General features: G+C 35.5%; 1 protein-coding gene across 3 annotated transcripts in view; it reads left to right on the top strand.

The window, feature by feature from the left end:
* Positions 1 to 581: 581 nt before the first annotated feature.
* The window catches only part of Htr1f (5-hydroxytryptamine receptor 1F), a 161,945-nt gene continuing 140,834 nt past the window's right edge, over positions 582 to 21,692 (top strand). For 2 of the 3 annotated variants that reach the window (XM_047563034.1, XM_047563035.1), the window contains exons 1-3: positions 582 to 967; positions 1,872 to 1,975; positions 18,852 to 18,968. The gene's annotated coding sequence lies outside the window, so the exon portion shown is untranslated. The remainder of the gene's footprint in view (positions 968 to 1,871; positions 1,976 to 18,851; positions 18,969 to 21,692) is intronic. The other variant, XM_047563037.1, reaches the window with a different exon arrangement.

Genomic DNA, 21,692 nt, shown 5'->3' with positions numbered 1-21,692 from the left:
AAGAAGCATTCAAATTTCTGGGGTCAGTCAAAATAGATTTGGGGAATTCCTGTTAGGCTAACAGGGCTATGTTTAAAGGGCTATAAAAACATTGAACTGGAAAAAGTTTAAAACCAGGAACAGGAAAAGTCAAGTATTCTCTCAAGGTCAAATCCAGGTCAAAACACTAGAGATGTATTCTAAGGCATCTTTATCAAAACCACTGGGGATGCCATGGGATAAAATTGTGAATATACCTTGACTTCATTACCTTGCGGGTCTCTCTCCTCCTTTTGTCCTCAACCCCAATTCTTTTTCAGGAAATGCGTTTATTGTGAAAGTAAATAGATCTCTGGGCCCATCTAACGACTGGTTGGCACTCCCACTTCCAAAATTGCTGCTTAAGACATCCCTCCCCCCTTCCTTCTCTGTCTTCACCTTATCCTTAGCCACATGATAGACTGGAAGGGAGACATAAAGATGAAAAGTCAAAGGAAATGAAATGGTTTTATTTTAGATGTTTTCAGAAAGGTCGTTCGCGTCATTTCCAGATTCCACGAACAGATAATCTCCAAGGTATCACTCAAGTTAAAGGGAAGGGACTTCTTCCCTCCCCCGCCGTTCTCCACGCATCAGTGGAACCGGAGGGAGGAGACCGATGAGAGAGGAGACTGGAAGGAGGAAAAGTGAAAGAAGAAGAAAAGAAAAGGGTATTGATGAAAGAAATGAAGGCAAGAAAAGAAGGGTCCTGCGGGTGGTGGAGAGCCCCGCGCGTCCTCTTGTCTGCCTACTGGCGCCCGGAACCCGCCGCGGCTCTGCGCTCGTAACCGCAGCGCGCAGTCAGCTCCGCCGCCCCGAGAGCAGTCGGGACACGCCACTGCCCTCCAGGACAACGCTGGCTCCGCAGTGGGTAACCCCTACCAATCCATGCCCTAGGCCTGGGGGGGACCACCTTTCCCTCGCCAGACTGCTGCGGGCTGCGCTCAGGGTAAGTATGAGCTTCTGCGCGGAGCAAGGGAGAGCGCCTCGCGCCCACGGCTGGCGCGCAGGTGGGGAAGGGGAACCCGGACCCTGGCCAGCGGCTACTCTCCGCGGAAGGGCTGGGAAGCCCTGAATGGCTGGCGACAATTCCTTTCCCACACTACTTGGAGGGAACAGCGTAGGAATTAAAAAATCGCCCTTTCCATTCACGCCCGAAACCTCTACTCCCCCCGGGCGAACTTTGGGGGAGCAGGCGTGGTACTGGGAAGAGCAGGTGGTCCAGGCGGGGAGGCATGAATCTGGACCCAGGCCCTAGGGCTAAGGGTGGCGGTTCAAACCGGTGATCGCCCACTTAGGAAGCAGGATCCAGGCTCTCCCGCCTTGGGGTAGCCGCTAGGATGAGCGGAGATAGGACATGGGCTAGAATCTGGCACTGGAAGGTCAGTAGAGTCCTCGAATCCATCCCTCGGTCGGGTCTAGAGAGGATTCAGGGGGGAAAATAAGATAAATATTGATTAACTGGAGGACACCTTAGATCCGAAATCATTTGTAGTTTTCCAACTTGATTTCCCGCGGGTAAGAATCAGTGAGGTGAAGGGATAAGAGAGCTTCCCCCGGCGTTTGCAGCATACCTGGACGCTGCAGGTCTTGTCCAAGGAGGGGCTGTTGGCACCTTTGGGTTTAGAGAGCTAGTTGAGCAAAGAAGAAAAGGAGGTCTGAGTGACTGGCAGAAGGAGGGTCCATTCCCAGGGTTGCTGCCCCAATGGGGCTGGGAGAGTCAGAACTGTGTGCCAGATGGTTAAGGAATGAAATGGAGAAATGAGGAGAAAGAAAGAAATAGTCTACAGAGATTGACATTTTGGGTACCTTAAATACAGGATTTGATTTTTGATTTTTATTTATTTATTTAGCCTGAAAGAAGTGGACCGTGATAGGGCACTGTGTGGAAACAACGTGGGCTGCACCGCACTCTGGAAGAAACCCTAAGATGTAGGCTTGATTTTCCTGTGGCTAGGTAATTCCCAACCACCCTGATGATTGTAATATAATTTAAATAATTTGTTAAATGAACATTTACGAGGACATAAGCAGGTAGTGTTACCTAGCCCCTCCCCAGTTTTTCTGAAATAGCTACGTAATTACTGCAGTTTGATTACATTTTATTGGATGTGCTATACCCAATGCAGGAAAATAATACACATTCAAAATGGATTTCACTTCAGTTCCATTGGCATTCAGATCTTTGAAATCAGATTTGATGATCCACCATCTAATGATACTTATCTTTGATTTGCCCCATTGGTCTATGCGTTTGTTAGGGGAGGTAAACTGAACTCTGAGCTGCCTTTCACTGATGGAGTGAGAGCCCACAACCAACGCAAACCTGAGGAAGACTCTTGCCATCTTCTCTGAGCTTACAGTAGCTCTTCCTCCTTTGCTTCCTTTATTTTCTCCAAACTCATAAGCAAGTTCAAGTATCACTACTTTCTGTTACCTCCAATAAGTGTAGTTCTTGATTCCCTCTGCCCCATTCAAATCTGTGTTTCAAGGTCAGCCTAGATAATGAGAGTAAATACTCAGTGTATCCAATCAAAACTGATTTTCCAAGCTTTGGGTAAAATATATATTTAAGGGACAAAGTCAGATGTTTCTAGAACAAATATTGTACTTGCCTGGTATTAGCTAAGAAGTTCCCAGCTTTGAAAAATAACTTAGTTTACTGATTTTTATTCAAAAAAAATTTAATGTGATTTTCCACAGACCCTTTTATTGATATGTCATTTGTTCATGGCTCATCCATTTATGCTTATTACAGAGCTAATGAGCTCAAGTTATAACAATATGTTGGTTCCCTTCAACAATAGACATGTTCCCTATGTACTGGAATGAAGACTTAAAGAATAATATCATATTTGCCCTCTGGCCTCATTAGCCAAATAGCCAAATTTTGTGTGTGTCTAGGATTGAGCAACAGCATATTTGTAAAGGCAGCTTTTGCAATTTTTAAATAAATACATTTCTTAACTAGTTTTATAAGGTTATTAGGCATATTATTCTTACACAGATTATCATAAACTTGATAAAAATAATACATATTTCTTAGGAAATAGTTTTATTTTAAAATTGAGTATATGTTTCTTTGAAAGACTTCCAAAATTATAACTTCTTAATTAGAAATAAAGAGTGATAGTCTGAAAAGTTTCTCATCTAGCAAATGTGGTCTTTTTTGAATTTGATTAAATATTACTGAAATCATTCCAAGGATGTTGGAAGGACACTTTCTAGTATATTAGTAATAAATAGATAATGTAAAATAATATGGATATTATAACATTCTTGACAGAATTCATTTTTTCAATATTAAGAGGTGGGAGGAATGCTTTTTGAGCAGAGTAAAGAAGATGCAATGTGTCATGTCCTGATTGCTATTAACTGAAAGCACTAATATCCTAATGGGACAAGATCCAAAGACCCCTCGGGAATTATCACTAGTGATTCAGCATAGAAAAACTGTTCCTGTGCCCTGCATTGTGAACACTTGCTATTCATGTACCCTCAGCCTTAAAGTGGGTATGAAATGCTAGTTTCTGCTCTAAAAGTACTGAAGGAAAATTCAGAAGTGCAATTGTAACATAAATGATTCTCCCACTTGCAAATATTTGTTTTAGAGCCTATGAGTGAACACACATAGGCAAAGATTTTAACAATGAGTGTACAAGAGTATCGAAGAGAGAGAACTATACAATAATCTAACTCGTTTGTGGTCCTTCCTTCTTCATAAGTAACATGTGACCTTTAAACCCATGTGATGGAACTTCTATTGACTTCTGTGTATATATAAGAAGGCATGAAAACACTTTCAGCAGGAAATATTTCTTCCAAGATCCTTTTACTGTTGTGTGGAGATTACCTGCTGCAAGATGAAAGGGCAAGAATCTAGTAGAGTATCAGCCTAGTCTTTAACCTCTGACACCAATAGAAAACAGCGAAGAGTAACTGAATGCTGTATGTGTTTGCAGGTAAAGGTGACAGAACTTGATGATGGATTAATGTGTTTGATGAAGGAAGGAAACAAATGAAGGCATATGCATAGATTTGTGTTAGGGCAAATGGAAGGATGCAGTTGTCACCAAGTAACATGGGAAAACTAGGTAGATCAGTTAAGTTCTGAGCATCTTATGAGATACCCAGGTCCAGGCTTCTCAGAGATAGCTGGGACAGTCCAGGGAAAAAGTCAGAGATGAAATTGTGTGTCATTGTATAATGGCATTTGGAACAATGGAATTTTGTGAAATAATTTCAGGAGACAATGCATTTAAAAGATCAAGCTGAGGAAAAAGTTCTACAACAGTTCAAAATAGAGATATTGAAGACAGCAGGCAGAAAGGGAAGCAGCCAGTAAAATAGGGAGAAACCCCAAAAGTTGTAGCATCATGAAAGTCAAAAGAAAAAAAGTACTTTAAGAAGAAGGAGATGGCGAGCAACTGTGTCCAATGCTGCCGAGGGGTAAATGATGTGGGTACAAAGTGTTAACCTGGAAATTGTACGACCTTGTTAAGAACTATTTCAATCAAAATGGTCATGAATAAAGATTAATAAGGATTGAACAAAATTAATAGTGATTCCAACCCTGGGAATCTATCCTCCAGATAAAGTTGTACTTAGGTAAAATAATATATGTTCAAAGTTACTCTAGGCAGCTCTGTACCTAAGCAAACAATTGAAAACAAAATATATACCTATAAATAGAAAATAAGCAAAATAAACCATGTGTATCCATTCAATGGAATGCTATCCAACTGTTAAAATTATTAAGACAGCTTTCTTTGTATTAAAGTAAAGAGATATTCACAGCATATTAAGCAAGGAGAAAAAAATGCAATGCAGTATGCCTGGAGTGTTACCATTTTTTAAAGAACCAAAACAAATGAGCTTATAGGAAAAGTACTTTTAAAATAATCGTGGTTGCCTATAGAGAGGGAAATGGATGCCGGGAAATGAATGCCAGGAAATAATGTGTGGAGGAAGATAAACTTTTGTATGTACTTAAATACCTTTGGATTACGTGCAGATAAAGTATCTATTCAAACTCTAAATAAAATTTTATATATTTATCTGAAAGGTACTTATAATTTAAAATAATAAGAGAAAAGAAAGATGGAGTGGTGAGGAAACTGAATACTGTATATAACATAATTCTCTGAAGAAGTTTTCAAAAAAAAGATTCAAGGAAGCTGGAGGGAGCTATGAAGACTTTTTTTTTTTTTTTAATGGGAGCTATTCATGTCTGAATTAAACCATGAGAATGAACCACACAGAAGGAAATTTTGATTTAAAAAATAAATAAAGAGGAAATTCCTTTTATAAGTAGAAGAGGACGACATTCCAGGTACTACTAAGAGAAGGAACTAGAATGATTAGGAACAGGCACAGTGCCATTTCCTCCATGGGCATCTTATAGTTCTAAAGCTCAGTGCTGCATGGGCTGTTTGTATAAACAACTGCAATTGAGGCTATGATAAAATCTCTTTACAAATTTTTTCTTACCTGATTGACACTCTCTCTAGTTTCCTTTTGCAGCAGGTCCAGTTTGTCAGCCCTCTCAAAAAACCAACTGTCTCTGCTCCCTTCCTGCTTCTCTGTCAAGATGATTCTTTGCTGGGAATTCAGAGGCTCTCAGGAATTAGTCTCCCTCACTACTTCTAACTCCTGTATTTTTATCTGCTCAACCGCTCTTCTTCCGTCCAGTCCTGTTATTAGGCTGACCTCCTTCTCTGCTCTGGACCCCACAACAGAGTCACACCAATCTGAACTTACTTCAGAAATCAATCATTCTATCACGGGCAACTTCAACCTCTTTTTACTCTAACACCATCCAATGTATTATTAAGATCACGTCACTCCCATCCTTAAACAATCAGGAAAGCTTTCTGTGTTTCTGAACACCCTTGTTCCTGTAGTCCTCGTTCTCCTCTTTTCTCAGCCTACTTCCAGGGGGAAAAAACCTGATTTTTATTTCCTGTCGACATCTCCTATCCCATGAACTTCTCTTCTACCACATTCAGTTTGGCTTCCACTTTCACCACCCCATGAAACTGCTTTGGCAGTGGTCACCATATTGTTAAATTTGAGGCTACTGATCACTGAAACCTGAGCTCACAGAACTGCTCACTGACATTTGACAAAGTTAACCATTAACCACTGGAGCCTTTTCTTCCTTTGGTCTGAGACATCTCTCTTCCCTTTGAAATCTGTGACAGCCCTCTCTTGGTCCACTTCCTTTATCTTTGAATTTCATCTCTTCAGTCATTCAGTGATCCTTTTCCATTATCTATCCTCAACTGTCTTCTTCATTCACTTCCACTTTTCTTATTCTCTTTTAGTCAAAGATTCCTTTGAGACTCTACAAAAAAATGAGCAAATGTACACACAAATCACTAACAACTGTTTCCTGAGGAGGGAAAAAAAATCACATAGCTTCAAATATTTGCAGATAATTTCAGGGAATGAACAAACTCACTGAAACCCATCATTGGGAATGAGGTATCCTTTCTAGACTGTCTCATAAAATAATTTTATCAGCTGTTGTGATTGCAGTTACTCCAAATGAAATGATGAACTCTGATTATTCCAAATATGAGGGTGACTCAGCTCTGCCATCACCCCTTAGTTGTCCTCACACAAATTGCCTTGAGGACTTTTTCCATACCTACGCACCTCACTGGTTCTTCTTTAGTTTCTCCACAAATTGAATCACATGCCAAAATATCAATAAATAGAAAATAAAAATTATATTAGTATTCATAGAAAATCAACATTATTGACAACCCATAAGGAGACAAGGAAAATAACCTAACAAAAATATAGATTGTCAGTTAAAACATCTTGAACTTGAAGCTGACTTTTTCTTGGCTTAAAAGGAAGACTAGCAAAAGTTTGGAACAAAATTTTCACCAAATTGAAAGTCTATTAAGGAGTTAATCCAAAAGGAAAGAAAATTGAAAGAGAAGCAAATCCCTCACTCCCTGACAACGATGTCAATACGGTGACCTTGTCTAATAGTCATGTTGTGCATCTCCAATGGGACCCATCTTTACATTTGGGCAAATTGTCCTCTCTTTTGCATACCTAAGCCGAACCTCTTTATGATGCTTAAAGCCTGAAGATTAATAAATGGACAGATCAGTGAACTCCAAGCCCAATCAATAGTTTGATAATTAAACCCAGCTTTCTCCCTGCTTAAGCCTGTAATATTCCAAAATCTTATCAGAAAGACTCCCAGATTCCTTCTTTTTAATTTTTCTTCATACCTAAATTTAAATTCAGTCAGTTCATTCCCACTAGGTCCCTTGAATCTATCAACTCTACCCTCCTGACCACCCATAACTTAATTTAACTCAATATGCCATACCTTTGAAGTTCATCTCCCTGAATCTTTGCCTTGAACCCAAGAATCATTTTCTCCATATTGTCAGCAAATTCATTTTAGGATTAGTTCCATCCCATGCTTAAAATATTTAGCCACTCCACCTTGCCTGCCTGCGAGCTATGCTTCAACAATATGGACCTACTCGTAGTTCTCTGATACATGGGATTTTCTCTTTGTTCTTCAGTCTGTTCTGAATATCTTTCAACCTGGAATATTCTTAGCCATTTGCCAGAGTTTAGATATATATACCTTCCCAGATCCCTTCCTTTATCGGAGAGTAACCCACTCTTGACCTTGAGCAGTGGACCTTTTAGAGCGCTTAAGAGGCAGGAACTGAGCTCAGCACAAAGAGAATCAAAGAAAACGTATCTCTCAAATTGTACACCTTTGTACCTGTAAATAAACCATGGCACTAAACATGTCTCAGCTACTTTGGGATTGGAGCAATTTTCTAGAAACCCTATCTAAAACTTATCTTTCCCTGTTCAGTGGTGGCTCCTTGACATTTACCTCTTTCAAACTCTTTCATAAAATTAAAAGGAAAAAGGAAAACCAGCGAAGCTTCCTAACATAATCTTCTGTACCTACAATCTCCAAAACAGGCTATTTCTCTTATGTAATAAAACCTCAAGGGAAGAAAATTACATAACCTCACTCAATAACCCACTTTAGTTTTCAACTGCCTTTATTTTTCATATATATTATAAACTGATGGCTGCAGTCATTCTCCCCTTTTTGAAATGGACAATATGGGGTTACATTTTCTTTATATCAATCTTTCTTCTATTTCAAAACAATGTCAACCAATATTAAATAACAATATTTCAAGTCCAGAGTTATGATACCCATTCTTCTTTTGCAAATGTTTTACTTATGATCTTATCCAAGATTCAGAGGATTTTGCCTGTAGTTACCCTCTTTTAATCTTATAATTAGTATATCAATATATTAGCACACTCATTGAAAATGAATGGAGTAAAATCTTGGGATATATAATTACATAAATAGTAATATATACATTAAAATAGTCAATGGTGTGTGCAAATATCAAGGCATGAGAAGTCATTAAAATATCTTATAATCATGTTTTTATTTTCTAATATTTTGAATTTTGAAGCACTTTTGATGTTTTGGAAAATATATAATGTATGATTTTATTTTCTAATTACCTTTATAAGTAAGATCCCTGAGTACTTCATTAATAGCTAAATAAGCAATAATAACTTATAAGCAATAATAACTTGGTTACATGGTACAAGTAATGATGAATAGGTTATTGTGCAATAAGTTCCAGATTTGGAAAGTGGTTATTTCAACATTCTGTCTGCGTATTATCCAGTGCATCCACTGAGACACCACAGTAATAATTGAAGGCATCTTTTAGCTGTTCATTGGAAACTTGGCAGCTGTGCTTGACAAGCCAAGGACCCTTCAATCTTCATAATTTTGGTTGAAATAAAAGTAATGGAGATCTCTATTCTTATCTTTAATATCTAAATCTGGGTTCTATGATTTGGAAACTTTTTGTTGTAACAAGAGAAGCCTGGATATCAAATGACCAAAGAACCATTTTATCTGAATTTCATTCTGGGATATTTCTTTCCTCCCTGTTTTCCTAATTAGATTCGATCTGCCACCACCAGTTTTAAGAAAACAGGAGAGAAAAAACTAACATAATTTCTTTCATAGTCATAATCTTGGAAATAGCTTTCAAATAAATGGATTAAAATCCTGACAAACTTCATTTTTATCTACAGAAATTTACCAAGATTAAGCTCAATTCTATGCAAGTTTCTCTTTCTCTGATATATTCTCTAACTAAAAAGTAGGAACAACCTTCCATTGAACATCACTGCTACCTTCAGGCCACAATGGGAAAACATCTGTTATAATTGTTACATTTTTTAAAATGTTTATAAATGCATGATCCCATTGTAAAATTGTAAATAGTACCCCTGCAGGAACTAAGGAAAGTTACACTGAAACCACTGTCACATGTTGGAACATTACTTTTCTCAGAAAAGCATCCAATTTGGTGTAAAACACAAATGTGTAGATTTCACAGTGAAGAGTTGGATAGTAAGTGCTTTCTGGGTGAATAAGTTTACAACTGCCTATAGCATACAGAATGGTACCAGACCTCATTAATGAAAAGTATAGGGAATACCCTGTCGTGGATTCAAACTGGGTAGCAACATGAATCATTCGAACTCTATGTGATTCCGTGAATACAGTCATTTGAGAATGCACTGTTTGATGGTTTTCACAGTTGCATCCAAATATGTTATTACATTTTATCTTCACATCTGGACAGGCATGACTGTCCTTATTTCATAGAACAGAGAAGTGATTTCCAGAGAAACCAAATGGTTTGTCTTAAAGTTAGGGCTGATAAATGGCAGAACTGGAGGCAGAAATCCACATTTCTACTTGTTTCGATCATCTTCCAATATTTAAGAGAAAACTACAACCTCTCTGGATTCCCTTTTAGTAAAGGTTTTATCTGTTAATTATTTGTTAGGTTTAAAATAATAATGAACTGCAGTATTTTTACTTAAAACTAAAATTTATTTCCTTTTATATTGCTCACTTTACAGGTATTTCCAATAAACAAAGATATGATTTTATTCTAATAACATTTTCCTCCTTGTTGAAAACATGAATGTACAAAGCTTTTTAAAGAACAAAGTAAAAAATCCTCCATAATTCTATAACAAAAGTCTCATAGGTAGTATTTTATCTTTATTCTATAAAATAATTAATAGCCAAGATCACTTGTCTCAATACTTGTTGCTATGAGTATGTTTTTCATTCGATTACCTTTAAGGTTGAATATAATTTTTTCTATTTTTGTGATCATTTGAATTTCTCCTTTTTTGAATTATCTGGCAGTGACTTTTGTTCATATTGCTATAGATGTTTATGGTTTTCCAAACATTTTCTATTGTGCATTGTACATTTTTTCCTTTTGTTGAACTAGCTTCATGGTAAATGTTGAAGGCAAATAAGTTCAAATTTTGTGTAGTTCAACATTTCAATTTTTATGCTTTTAGTTTCATTTTCAACTTTCCATCAAAGATCAGCTGATTATTTGTTCATATCTTCTCATTTTAATGGACTTACTTATTTTATCTCTTTGATCAAGCTGAAATTCACTTTTATATATCATGTGTGATGAGTTTCTAGTGTGATTTTTTTTTCCTAATCAACCTATTTGCCATAATACTATGTCTTGAAAAGTTACTTTTCATCTCCCTAGAATAAAATATTATAATTTATCATATAGTAGGTGCTTCTGTTTGAAAGGGTCATTAGCAATACATTTTACATATAATTATATTCATAGAGATAGTCCATTAAAATTATTATATATTATTCTCAATAGTGCAAACCAAATTCTGTAACTTTGAATTATAATGTTCCTCTTTGTTCCAAAAGATATTTTTGAATAACTGTTTTATTGTTTTTGTTTTTTGTTTTGGTACCAGGGATTGAACTCAGGGGCATTCAACCACTGAGCCACATCCACAGCCTTATTTTGTATTTTATTTAGAGACAGGTTCTCACTGAGTTGCTGAGCGCCTCACTTTTGCTGAAGCTGGCTTTGAAATTGCAATCCTCTTACCTCAGCCTCCTGAACCCTTGGGATTACAAGTGTGTGCCACTGTGTCTGGCTGAAGAACAGTTTTAAGTCACAAATATTTAGTTTTTCTGCTTACATTTTCTATAAATGCTAGTCTTAGTATTATATTGTGGCCAGAAAATATGGCCAGCATGATTTCGAATTGAGATACCTAACTAAGCCTTTCTTTTAGAGATGATTGAATGTAAATAAATGCATGTTTTCTCTTGTATCTCAAAAATAGTGTAGTACACTGAGTACAACACTTACGTTCAGCACTATGTCAAACACTTATGTGTTCTTATTTTATATGATGAATACATTATTGATTAATTGAGATGCATTATAATCTCCCTCTACAATTGTACTTACTTTTCCATTGGACGTATACAATGGGCTTTGTATGTAAAATTTACTCAATTTTATCTTTTTTAATGGACATCATCTTCTGGTAGATAGGTCTTATTACCCTTCCTTTCTTTGGGTTTGCCTAAAGCTTGTTGATTTACTTTATTTTTGGATTTTTCTTACAAGCAAAATAGTGTTAATTTCCTTTTTATTTTATAACCAAATCTGGATACCCAATTTGATTATTTTGTCCTTAAACTAGATGTGATCTTTTTTTTGTTTGTTTAGTTAGCTACTATAAATATCAAGTTTAATTTTACCTGAACCAAACTATTTTTAGTTTTTCATTGTTATTTCTTATCTATCCTATCATTCTATTGATTGTCAATTCCTGGTAGACACTAGTATAGATCATTGTTTGATCTCCTTGTCATTTTCAAGATCCTGAAGACTAATAGTAAGTGAAGAACTAATAGTCCTAAAAGAAATTTCTTTCATCAAAATGTCATTGTTAACCAGGGAGATAGCTCAGTTGGTAGAGTGCCTGCCTCGCAAGCACAAGGCCCTGGGTTCAATCCCCAGCACCGCAAAAAAAAGAAAAAAAAAAAATGTCATTGTTACTTCTGTTAATGTTAATGTCTTTACCACAATACACCTCTGCAGGACTAGTTCTGTCCTTGACTAGAACATTTTTCTGTGTGTTAATATGCCTCCCAAAAACCCAAGCAGACAGCAGGCCCAGGAATACTTCATATCCCTCCCCAAACTTTCTTTTGATGTCATTCTTTAACCTATGGCTGTAGTATATGGCAGTTTCAGTATAACAGATTGATCTTCACTTATCTCCCCAAAACTCAGAGTTTTTGAAAGAGGTAAATTGACAATAGTTGTATTTCCATCTTCTATGACTTCTATCAAACTGATTTACACTATTTCAGGAAAAAAAAAACTGAAATTTTGACCAGGAAGATGTCAGATATCACTAATTTCAAACAATTTTCTTTACTAGTTTACAAATTGCTTCAATATAAAATCAAATAGGTGAGGAATTACATGAAATCTTGAAAAGAAATTTCTTCAGATGTGACTTTTGACCCAGTTTACATATGATTTGAAGAAAGAAAATGCTAACTTTGCACAAGAGTTATTAACTGTAGGAAGCACTTGGCTATTATGTGTATACACAGAACTCATCTATTTGAGGTAGCTATTCTAACAGCTCACCTAAGCTTAGAATATTAAAACTTTCTCTTGTTCTTCCTCAAATAATCTGACTTTGTATTTTATGTGCCAATAAGCTATTGTCCAGGTACTACAAAATAATCCTGATTTGAAATAATTTGCTGACTTTTTTTTTTTCTCATAGTTCAATAAGGTTCCTTACTTCATACTGCTTTAGATTCTCACTTTAGAAACATTTAAAAATTATACAAGAACCCTGATCACAAAATTGGACATGACACATGACTCTGGTCTTTGATTTCTCTAAATGACTGACCATAGATCTGCCCTTGCAGTTAGTTATTTTCAAGGCATTCTACAGAGCTCTATTGTGAAAAGAAACATCCCTACAAAAGAAGCAAATTACTTGACATATGATAGTGCTCCATACAACTACACAATGAAATTGAAATTTTACAAAAGCACAAAGAAGGACTATGAGTAAAGTAGGGGGCAAAGGAAATTGGTGTGTTTTATTTTTTAATCATGAGAACTCTTTGAAATATAAAGACATGACAATGATATTTGCAATGTCAAGTGAAAACTCAACTCTAAAAGGTTGAATAAGCAAAACATCATTGTTAAAATTGTGCAAGGATGCTTATAAAGAGTCTCAAAAGTGTTTTGGCTAGTGGTAGTCCAGAAAATGTTTACCAGCCAGCTATGGGAGAGATAAGAATTCATGGAATTTACCAGTTTCCCTAGTGTAAATATTTCCAACATGATCAATTTCAAACCGTCAATCTGAAGTTGCTGAACAGAATCAGGAAGAAATGTCCCCAGTGACACTGATAAGCCAGTGAAAGCCAACTCCAGAAAACCACTGGCATAATCTTGTAGCATTTTTTAAAATGGTTAAGACCTAATTGATGGAGGCAAGCAGTATCATGTGCCTGGTGGTATGTACTTCCCAGTTAAAGTAATGAATGAGTTAATCCAGTTATAATATCACATTACAAGGGACTGACACCATTGGATCAGATACTCATGTGTTTAAATCCTAGCAGCTATGTGTAGCAAAATTACCTAATTTATCTAAGTCTTAATGTATTTTATTCTTTAACTTGGCAGATAGAAATTGTGTATATTTAGGATGTATAAGATGAGGTTTTAAAATATGTATATGTTATAGAATTGGTAAATCAAGCTAATCAACATATTCATTACCTTGTATATTTATTTGTGGTAAGAACATTTAAAATTTCTCTTATTCATTTTATATAATGCATTGTTATTAACTATTATTGCCATGTTGTTTAGCAGATCTCTAAAACTCATTCCTTCTGCCTAACAGAAACTGCTCACCCCTTGACTAAACCACTCTAATGTCACCTTCCTGCCCCCTGCTCCCTTCCACCCTACTCTTCTTTGAGTTCCACTTCTTTAGTTTCCATATACTAAGGCCTAATTTATTCATCTGTAAGATCCTAAAAAAATCAGAACTATTTAGCAAATATAGAGATTAAAAATATAATAAATATGAATATAGCTCATATATAAATAGATTACAAATAATAATTACTTTTCTTTCTGCTTCTGTATTACTCATTTCCTTCTTCCTGTTCTCACTTGCCAGAAAACACTAAAATGAGGTCAGAAGATGTAGTATAATTAGAAAGGAGATGATTACGACTCTAATGTTTACACACTTATTTAGCTACCTGAAAATTGTCCCTGTATAGGGGGGAGTTCAGAAGAAATGCAGACACCACGGGAAGATTTCTATACCAACATTTGTTTTCCTTTCTATTTGAAGTGTCAAAATAAAATAAGTACACAACTTTGAAGGCGCTTTAGGCCATGGCACATGGATAATCCTCATGACCTGATTTTGTCACATCATTTTGCAGCCTCTGTGGTAGAGGAAAAGAAGTCAAGAAATGTGGAAGACATATTAAGCAGTCCAGCCTATGGTATTTGCCACAAAAATATAGCTCTGGAAAACAGAAACAGTGAGTTACAGGAATTCATAAAGAAAACTATAAATGGAAGAGATTTAAAAACCTGGCATTTAACATGGTATCTGCAATTTTTGATAGGTTTAAGTTGCTCATATTTAGAACATTTTGGGTGAGGCCAGAAAATAAATGTTATAGAAATAAATGACATAGAAAAAGAAAAAATATTTTGAATGGGGGTTAAAAGGTAAGTGGCTAATATGTTCCAAACTAAACCTAAGGTAGGACAGTATGTATACAACAAAAGGAACCTATGAGTTTGTCCTTCATTTCCTACTTAATTAGACATTGGAGGAAACATGCACTATATTAGCTGATGTTCCCAAATAATGTAAAAAGATGTCATTGCTTCATTACAGAAGACACTGATGAGTAGTTATACCTGCTTACCCTGGGGTATACAACTTATTACTCAAGGGACTGAAACATTTCGACAAGAGGCATAACATGATGAGGGGTGTTAAGTTCTCACAATTATTTGATGAAGGTAATTAAAATTCTTCACTTACTTTATGCCAAGTAGAAGCACTGATGACTACAGACACCAAATAACCATTCTACACATAGCAGACATGTCTTAGTAGCTTTCTTTATGAAAACAAGAGGAACCCTCTAGCGTTTTACTCACCTCCTTCTCCTGAAATGTGTCAAGGAAAGCACTTTCACCCTTTCTGGTATGTAAAATGTAAGTTATCTCGGTAACCATCTCACACTTTTTAATCCAAATTTTCAATAACGAAAAAGGTAACATCTGTACTCTTGGGAAATACATTCATTTGGATTAATTTTTCAGCCCTATTTGCAGAGAACTGAACCTTGAGAAAATTTGAAACATGACCAGAAAGTATGATTAAGGAAAAGACAAAGTTTGCAAGTATATCATTCTAGTTGAGAATGGGGACTTAGGTGAATGACCAGGGAAATAATCATTGTCTATTCTTTCTGGCCTCCATATCGATAAATCCAAAACACAATCTTTGGCCCCTATCTTTTCTCATCATTTGACGACATTTGACTATGGTTTTAGTAACTACTACTTTTTTAAATTGGAGTTCTATAATTATAGGCAATAGTGGGATTCGTTGTTATATATTCATACGTACACACCATGGAACAATATAATTTGGTCAGTTAGTTTTATAGTATCTTCTGAGTTTTCTGGCATTTAAACTATTCTTCCCACATTTTACATAATTTGTCAGTTTTTGTTTTAGTAGTACTTGGAAGTGGATTGTGTGTTGTAAAAGCAGAGGGGTAGCAGAGTAATAAAGTCTAGTATCCTTAATATGAGCTAAACGTTCTTCAAAACTGGCCCCATCTGCACTTCCAACTTTCCCTCTAGACTAATTTTCCAAACTCAGAATTTCTTAGCCATCACAACCTCAAAAAAATCTTCTCAGAATCTCTCTCAAAGTTATTAAATTTACTGAGCTTACAGTTGCTATTTGTATATTTGTAGTTGAATTTACTATGTGTTTGTATAGTTGTTATGTAAAAATACCTCTCCCACCTCATGAGCTTTGGAATGGCAAAGAACATGTCTCTAACATTCATGTACTTAATCACTACAATAATGTTTTTAAAAATCAACAAATTCATGTGCAATTGACTAATGAAGGTCTAGTGAATATTGCCTGGTCAACTTATTAGTAGTATCAGCTTAGTCAAGTTTCTATATTTCTTTTTGTCTTTGTTTTGTCAAAGAACAGCAATTCAGTTTAGAATCTTAATTGGCATTAATTATAGAATCCGGCAAGATTTTATTCTGTAAAATAAAATAAATTTTCCAATGAGCCGAGCAGAAGAATTTGGTTTTATAGACAGAAAAAGGATAAAGAAAACAGAAACACAAGAACAAAACATAGATTGGTTCCTTGAAGGCAGGGATAGGGAACCAGAATAATAAGAAAATAACTGATTTATTAACACCTGCTTTTTTCAGGTTATCTCTTTTATAAAAGGATTAAAGCAAAGGGAACTTCAGTGGATCAGATAAACAGTTTAGTATCAACTTGGTAATGTGAAAGTTAGTGTAGGTGACTCCACATTGATTTTTAGCCTGGTCCTTTGGACCTGGAGCAGGAGGATAGTCAAGAGCAATTGTCTCCAGGAATTTTTATTTTTTACCTGCAAAAGGAGGATAATAATCATTGCAACAACCCCTCCCCTTTCAAATATCAAAATCATTGTTTGATATCAAAATAAGAAAACTGATTACAAAAATATTTCATAAATATAAGTGTTTTTTGTTAATTAAGTAAATCAAGTGTTTTAAGCCTATAGATTTACTGGGCTTTTAAATAGTCACATACATATACACATACACACTCCACAAATGAATAATAGCATATATACATACACACTCCACAAATGAAATGAAATGAGATGCTACTGATTTTCTTACCTTTATTAATTCTTATGTATCCCAATGTGTAGAGAAAATATCAACTGTGTTGATTTGGTAGCCCTGCATTTGAACGCTATCAAGGAAGAGACATAGTGATTTCATTCAACATAGCTTTTTGAATCATCTTAGTTATATTATTATTGCTCGCTTAGATTTTAAGTTCCTAAAAGATGAGAAGTATATCTCTGTATAGTATGCAATGTGTCATTATACACAAATAGTCATTAAAAGCATCCTGACATTAACAGTGACTTACTGAATGGTTATAAATAGGATAGGAAGGAATAAAAAATTGACATACAATTTGAAAAATCAAGCAGTTATCCTTACGATCCCCATTGCAAAATTCCTATACGTAATGATATGCATTTAGCTAGCAAAACATTATTTATGAGTCCTTGCAACCATACCAGTTGGGAACGCTACACTTGTTGCATTGCTGAGAGATCTGGCCTTTCATTATTGTTCTGAATTTGAACTAAGCAATGGTTTTGGCATTCTGCACACTATTAAATGTTACAAATAAGATGCACTGCTGGAAAGTAACTTGACCTCTGTTACTGACAATCTTTCACATGCCTGTACTCCAAGTGATATAAAGGAAGTTTAAATTTAAAAAGCTAAAGACAAATGGTAAGACTACTGGGTGTTTTAAATGTATGTCAAAGTTTTCACTCATCATTCATTGGTTTTGCAGATGCCACTTTAGTACTATTGCTCATACTGCTGATGAAGCTGTGCTATATAAAGCACAGTTCTGTCAAAGTCAGGAGAGTTAGTAGAAAGATACTCTTTGTCAGAGATGGAATTGACAAGCACCAATTCTATGGAAACTCTCCGATAACCTTCAGAAATGGCACTCTGCTTTTCCAGTATTCCCAAAAGACATCATTATTAGAAAGAAAAACAAGAATTCTTGTGATTTATTCTTTGTTGTTCTAAAGAAATCCACAAATGCAGTGTTACTGGGAATTCTGCACGTATTATTTCCTTCTTGTTTGAAAAGTTCTTGACAGAGATATATTGACCAAGATTTAAAGTGACCCTCCAAGTGAATCACAAAATCTGGAAAGAATTGCACTAAATACATACATACATATGACAAAAGGTTCATATTTTTTTCTATTATTTACAGTATTAATACCAATAGGCTTAGAGACCACAGAGTTTCTAATAAGAACATTAAAAATACAGCTGGCTCCTGCATGTCTGTGGGTGAAACATCATAGAATGATGTATGAATCTTTTTATTTTCTAAACTACTTCCTAGTGTTTTATTTACTTTGGTCCTCATCTCAACTATCTGAAATTAAAAGTCAATGTCATCAGTTTATTAGTGTTGCTTTTCCATGATAAATTGAGACTCCATACGCCCATTTATCTTATTATACTGTACTCTTAATCCCAGAAAATGTGGAATATAGTATGTCATTATGGTTTGAAGTTCCTCACCTTCTAGAAATAGAATTTTTCCATCACACCTAAAATTCAAAAATATTAATAATTGCCTTTTCAGTTATTCAGTGACACTAATCCTATTTCCCTGTGTAGTTAGTGTCTTTAAGAATGTATCACATCTCTCTCTCACATCTCATAATTAAATATGATACCAATTCTTTAATTGATTATCTAATTAAGTGTCTAGTAGATAATTACAAATATTAATTATAAAAAGAACAAGTCAAAGATCCTATGATGGGCAAACACACACATACAGATCTCTTTTTTCTTTTTTTTTTTTTTGACTTCTAAATTGATGATTTGTTTCATTTTATGAAGTGGTTATTGGTGGGGAAGGGAGAAGGAAGTGAAACAACTGCTTCAGAAGATCAGAGCTAAGGTGTATCATGGCCGGCAGAATTTCAGAAGAATAGAGAATTAATAATTTGTTTCATTTTTTTAAAGGAGAGGCTGAGGTGATCTTGAATTGGACTGTGAGCCTTTCGCTGACTACTTATCAGAACAGGAACATGAAGAAGTGGAGTGATGACAGAAACCAGACATCCAAACTATCACAATATGGTGAGCATTCTCAGATTCAAACCACGAAGAACGATAAGCCGAGAATTAGCGAGAAAAGGAAAAAACAATGTGCTGGATCAAAGAAGTGAAAGCAGAAGTGGCAGTGGAGTGGTGAAAGTCGGCATGAATATGGTTTGAAAGAAAGGGCAATGCCACGAATGAGCTGGTTTCCTGAGACCATCAGAGAAAGAGTGAAGGGTTAAGGTTAAAGGCGAAAGAGAGGGTGACTCAGGAGTCTTCCTGGAAGAAAACAGGATAGACACTTGGAAAAGGGTTTTTTTGTTTGTTTTTCTTTGTTTTTAATTTATTTTTATTAATGGGATACATGTTTTTTCTGTTTGTACATGGAGTAAAGGCATACCATTTGTGTAATCATACATTTACATAGGGAAATGGTGTTTGATTCATTCTGTTATTTTTTCCTCCTCCCCACCCTTCCCACCCCTCTTTTCCTTCTATACAGTCCCTCCTTCCTCCATTCTTGTCCCCCTCCCACCCCCATTATATGTCCTCATCTGCTTATCAGCGAGATCACTCATCCTGTGGTTTTTTGAGATTGGCTTATCTCACTTAGCATGATATTCTCCAATTTCATCCATTTGCCTGCAAATGCCATAATTTTATTATTCTTTATAGCTGAGTGATATTCCATTGTATATATATACCACAGTTTCTTTATCCATTCATCAATTGAAGGACATCTAGGTTGGATCCACAATCTGGCTATTGTGAAGTGAGCAGCTATGAACATTGTTGTGGCTGTGTCTCTGTAGTAAGCTGATTTTAAGTCCTTTGGGTATAGGCCAAGGAGTGGAATAGCTGGGTCAAATGGTGGGTCCATTCCAGACACTTGGAAAAGTTTTTAAGGTGACATTGAGTTGAGTGCACATAAATTAAGGAAAAAGTGTATTAAGGGAAATGCTTATAGAAAATGAAAAATAGACATAAAATACTATATCAGAAAGAAAACCTGCAGAATTTTAAATTTAATAATCTTATCAGTAACAATAATTATTGTAAAAACTCTAGTTTTTCTATTTTGTTATTTGGAAAGATGATAATTCAACCTGAAAGGATGAACAATTGATTTTAGCTCATGTAGTTCCATATTTCTGAGGCTTTTTGAAGCAAAATATTATTTTAAGCAAAATCACTGCTTACATTGCTCAGGTTGCAAACTGCCAGACTGAGGGAGTCATTAATAGCTTATCCATGCAATGTACAAACTGTGTAACTCATACACATTGCCTCTGATTCTAAGTCTACATAAGCATCAAATTGCATAATAAATGTTGATGTCAGAAAGAGTAATGGATTAGGAGTTCTACAGTCCCTGCTCAGGTCACAGAACAGGTCTGTAACTCCTAGCTGGACATTATTCAGTGAATTAACCTCTCTCAATTCAATGTGCTTATTATGCAAAATGGTGGTAATAATATTTATCTTTCCAAAGCTTACTCATTTGTCTTGGTAAGAAAGTTTTGGAAAATTTTGTTTTATATAAGTGCACACTGTTATTTAGAAGATCAATGCAAACTTAGGATGGTCATGTTGTTATGTGTATGTATCAGTATTTTGAAGAGATGGAATGGCATACTAAATCCGGGAAGTTTTAGTTACATGTGAAACTGGAAGTATCTGTTTAACAAGTGAATCATAATTAAATGGATGACCATTATGTGCTATGGCAAATATTTCCAACAGTTTATACTACTTTTTAATTCTGTGTATTAGATTTAGAGAATCCCAGTGGTCCCCATTCTCTCAGGATTCCTTATAAAATTTTTTACTTTCATAGTGCATTTATTCTCAGTTATGATGAAAAATGCAGTAGTTTCTGATTCAAAATCATTTCATCCATGCACAGTCTGCAGCTCATCTTCCCTTTCAAGACTCCAGATGTTGGAATACTCTAGGACTCCATCTTTAATCCTCTCTCCTCTGTTCACACTGAGGTTTTCTCAACTGGCCACATGACTTTAAAAAAATTCCATATGCAAAAGTCTTTCAGATTTATAGCCATATAGCAAAATCCTCCATGACCTTTTGATTTGAGTGTCAAATAACTATGTAAATCTTCTTTTGTGTGCCTAATCACCTCACAATAAATAGGTACCAAGTCAACTCCATGTTCCATCTAAAGTTGTTTCTCCCTAACTCTTCCCTATTTTTATACTTGTATCATTAAACCTCTGGTTACTTAAGCCAAAAATATGGGTATTTTTTCTGACCCCTCTTTTCCCCTCTCACCTCTGCTCAATTCGTCAGCAAATCCTATTGGAGCTACTTCATATATATCCCTTATTATGCCCCATAAAATGCCACATTATTGGATCCATGTCCACTATTTCATCTATATAAAACAGACCTTTTCACTTATCATTTTTATAGCATATTTCCAACCTAGAAATTATATATTTTTATCTATTTATTGTTTCTTTCCATATTAAGAACAAACTTTGGGAACTGGGATTGTCGCTCAGTGATAGAGCACTTGCCTAGCATGTGTGAGGCACTGGGTTCGATTCTCAGCACTGCATATAAAAACATAAATAAAAAATAAAGATCCATTGACAACTAAAAAAATATTTTTAGAAAAGCACAAACTTTTTTCAGCTTCATTCCCAGGTCCATACCTAAAATAGTGCCTGGCATATCATAGATACTCAGTAATACTGAAGAATGAGTGAATTCACAGCCATAGCATAAATTTTTGAATAGAGA

This window comes from Sciurus carolinensis, chromosome 9 (assembly GCF_902686445.1).
Source record: "Sciurus carolinensis chromosome 9, mSciCar1.2, whole genome shotgun sequence".
NCBI lineage: Eukaryota > Metazoa > Chordata > Mammalia > Rodentia > Sciuridae > Sciurus > Sciurus carolinensis.
Note: the sequence above shows the minus strand (reverse complement) of the source record. Positions and strands in the feature narration are given on the sequence as shown.